At 26.3% G+C, this 4559-nt stretch overlaps 1 protein-coding gene across 1 annotated transcript in view; it reads right to left on the minus strand.

The window, feature by feature from the left end:
* LOC118740064 overlaps window positions 1–4559 on the minus strand; it is an 806655-nt gene that overhangs the window by 759185 nt on the left and 42911 nt on the right. The window lies entirely within an intron of this gene.

Genomic DNA, 4559 nt, shown 5'->3' on the forward strand with positions numbered 1-4559 from the left:
AAAAAAAGAAAGAAAATCCGTTAAATTCAAAATACTACCCAAAACTTTGATTAACGTCGAACTCTGCCGCTTTGTATGTTCGTTATGTTTTGCTTTGAAAACGAAAAAATTATTGTATCGAAGTTTTGCAAAATATTTGAAGCGGATGAGTTTAAGAAGTTTTTTCTTCTCTTCTGTAAAATTTGAAAAAAAAGAACTGGAGCTAACAAATTTTGACTCTAAGCTGGCTATATATGTACTAAAACAATATCAGCAAAATGCATAAAAAACACACGGCAGCAACAACAACAACACAAAAGATAAATTAAAATAAAACCTACACATAAACATACATACATACTTTACACTTTATTTAACATGTGTATACCTTGAATGTATTTATGTGATTTGCAAACAAATTTCCTTTCTTTTTCGCTATTTGTTTTTAGTTTTTAAAGTATGTACTACATAAAAACAAAAGAAAATATTGTGCTATAAATAAAAAAATTTAGAATTAGTCATTTAGGTTTATTATTGAGGCGATAAAAAGCAAAAATATTTTGAGGTAGCAGACAAATTTCAAAAGAAAAATGCATGGAAGTGCATGTCAGTTTGAAAAATTAATTGCTACTGATTTGATCGAAGCTTTCGAAATAGCATGAGTTTTTCTAAAGTAGCACTCCAATGTGCTTCGTTGCAGTCAATTTGTCTTGTGGACCTTCAACATTTCCTGCAACCAGCAACTAAAATATTCCAAATAAAATTTTCCTAGCTTTTTATGCACTGACTCTGCTCACCGTACACATTTATATTTTTTGTACTATTTACATATTTAGCATCTTTGACTTAATTTATCTGTATGTAGTTTTAATATCCGAAAATTGGCGTATAAAAATTGGAAATATATACACATTTATTTATTCTTTATATTATGTTCACACATATGCTTGTAAGTAATGCATTACGTAGAATAAGGCTTGAGTTCAGTAAATTTTTTGAAATTTATTATGTAAAACTATATTTTTTTAGATTTCAGTAATAAGGTACTTTCGACAGTTTTCTAAATCATTTTTTGTTCTCGCAAAATTTTTTTCTATACACACAGCAGATATCTTAAAAAAAAATGCATTTTTAAATAGCTTATAGATCTGTAAATCGGTTACTAAAAGCCCATACAGCATATGTAGCACCTGAAAAAGTGCCTAAAAGTTAGGCGTTTCACTTACTATTTTATATGAAAATTTGGAAAATATTTGTTGCATAGGTATTTACGTCAAATGTCAAAATAATTCGCTTTTTCTTAAGGCTCAGTTACTCTAGACTTAACTTAACTTACGTAAGAAATCGTCAATGATTACTCAACACGTTAACTTAGCCAGAAGCAAAAATATTTTGCTTCTGTATTTTCCTTTTCAGCTCATTGTCAATTTGCCGCCTATAAGCCACATCAAAAAAATTCATGAACAAAAATATATTGCGTTGGCCAATATATTAGATTACGTTACGTAAATCAAGTCCAGACTAACTGAACCTTTAGGTTTGAACAAGTCATATATGCACACTGAAATACATATATACATAGGTACATTTGTGTCTATTATTATCCGTATTGCGTGTGTCACCTTCCTCGCTTTAATATTTTAATGAAGTAGTTGCAAACAAAAAATATTGTTTACCGAGTATTACAATTTTATTTAATAAAAGAAATTATTGCTATTATCGTTAGTTGTTTTGTATTTACTTTTTCGTAATGCGATATTTAATTGTTTTTTTTAAACAGGAAATGGTGAAAAATTTATCTAACCAAAACTTATAAGTAAAACGTATGAAAAAAATTTGGGCTCAGGTGATAGGAGCAATCCAAATAACCATTAGTATTTCTTTTAAGCTTAGTTTCCGGCTCTCAAGAATTAATCACAGGAAATATTTTTCATTATTTTTGTTGCTTGGAAAAGTACCTGGCCGATGCTGTAAATTGTCTTGAAGAAATAAATATACGAGATTTTTTTTTTCTGAGAGCTGCAAACTGATTTAAGAAATTTTGATAGCAAAAATTCCTTCTTCATTTCTGGGGCGCTTTTCATATGAATTTTTTGGTTTCCTTGCGAGCTGGATACTATGCTAAACTGCGCAGAAATTAAAAAAATTCCAAAAACAAAATTAAAAAATATTTTTCTTCGTATTTTAAGAAAATCAAAAAATGCTGAAAATTCACCAATATTTCGACTGATATATATTTCGAGTTATTAATTCTGCAGAAAATATTACGTACGTATGTATCTATATGTAGATATACATACATACATACAAAATAACAACATCTATGTGGCACCCTTTACTTGGTTTTACGTACAAAATAAAGACATCCACGAAAATTTCAAAATTTTAATCAAATTTTTAGGGGTCAGTTTTAAACAAATTTAAATAAGAAAAGAACATCGCAAAAATGCGACAAAATTTTGACATGCAATCTTAAAAATTCATATAAATTCAAAAGTCGCTGAGTTATAGTTGATCGAATTTTTGCGATAAAAAAAAACTTCAAATCCTGGTAGCGTGCCATTTTTTTTTTAATTTGAAACTTTCGTGATGTTTTTATTTTGTACGTACAACAAAATATTTTTTTGATATTTTAAGGACCAGCCTAATTACATATGTATCAGCAAAGTTAGTTTCCAAAACAAAAATATTTTTTAATAACAAAATTAAGTTAACCAAGAAATTGTAAAAAATGCTTAACTTATTTGTGGACTTTTCTCCGCTTTGGTTGAATTTGAATTAATTTAACTAAACTTAATTATTTTAATTAATTATAATTTGTTTTATTAAATTCAATTCAATAAATGCATCTCTAAAAATTATAAAAGCGTAAATAGCGGCAACGCTTGATTTTTTAATAATTTTTTTTTAAATAATAAAACTGCAAATATTTCAACACGCCAACTCACAATAACAGTAAACATATTTCCAATTCATTGCCGCAAATAAACGCAGTTTTGTAAACACAAAATACACACATACATAACTAATATATGAAAATCGTGGAAATTTGTTGAGTGTAAAATTTTAGAAAAATATTTTTGCGCTAAACTAAAGTTTTTATAATTTTTTTCGAGTTAATGTGAAACGTTAATTCTAATATTATGGCCTTATTCATAAAAAATAAAATAGATTCAGGAGCTTTACAAAGGGACATTTCGATTTATAAAGCAGTTCATGTCTTATTTATTTTTTATGAATTTGGGTGTTAGAAAATGAAAAATATTGTTTAAAAATACCTAATGTATAAAGTTTGCAAATTATTTGCATTGTGCGTGATGAATAACGAAGAATTCCAAAATTTATAAAATTGTTTAAAAAAATATCTTAGCTTTTACATAAAAAATTAGAATGTTAAATATATTTAAACTTTATACACATACATATTAGCACAGTGGCAATAGAAGGGGCAGTGCGGAGCTTGAAAAAAGGACGACAAAGTATTTTTTCATAATTTTTTGAAAACTTTTGACAATTTTTGTTTTGAAAAAAAACATTAAATTTTTAAACTCTCTTTTTTTTCTAATACAAAATTAAAATTAAACTAAAAATATCCTTTGTCTGCCTTGTGTTGGGCCACATTGGAAAATACTGATTTTTTTTTTTATTGGAAGAATTAAAATTTTGAAAACTTTAGATTTGTTCTTAAATACAAATCATATTGAAAATTCACTTAAAAAATATGTTTTAACCGGCTTTTATTTGGGGAAAAATGCGACTTTTTGGTATTGAAAAAATTAAAATTTTAAAAAATTTTTATTCACATGAAAACCCGTTTAGAAAATTTTCTTACACAAAATTTTCTTAATACAAAAAAAAAACTGAAAATAATACCTAAAGACAGCCACATAGCACTGAGCCACAAGAAATATTTGCCCCACTGCACTTACACATAAATCGCTGTACTTTGGCTAAATCTATACATACACACCTATTTCTAATCCTGTAAACTACCTTAAATGTATTTGTATGTATATAAAATTACAACAATTAAATATAGAAAAAAAATCTAAAAACTTGCAAAGACTAGTTTTTAATGGAGTTAATCTAAAAAATATAAAATTGAAAAAAAAAACAAATAATTATCTACTTTAGAAAAACAATTAAAAAAACTATTACGAAAACAATATCTTATGTTTAGTAACAACAATGAATCCTGATGTTAGTGTTATTTAATCCAAATACGACGAAAACAAAAATTATATTCCAAAAAACTACATACACAAATGAAAACATACATACATATATACATATTTTATTATACCATTTACTTAAAGTAAAAATAAGAAATATAAATATAAAATGAAATAGAATTGTGCTATATTATGTATACATACGTACATACATATGTACATAAATACACACATACTTGAAATAACTTTGTTTGAATTAAATAAAATCACATGCCACTTAAACTACAAAAAGCAAAAAAAACCTAATAAACGAAGCCTACGAAAAGACCACTAAATGGCGTAATATTTGAATTTTTGCAGCGTATAGAGTTCTGCAGTGGGATTCTTGAAATTGTTATGCAAAAAAAA

The sequence above is a fragment of the Rhagoletis pomonella genome, unplaced genomic scaffold (assembly GCF_013731165.1).
Source record: "Rhagoletis pomonella isolate Grant_MI unplaced genomic scaffold, Rhpom_1.0 Rhpom_scaffold_00005, whole genome shotgun sequence".
Classification (NCBI taxonomy): domain Eukaryota; kingdom Metazoa; phylum Arthropoda; class Insecta; order Diptera; family Tephritidae; genus Rhagoletis; species Rhagoletis pomonella.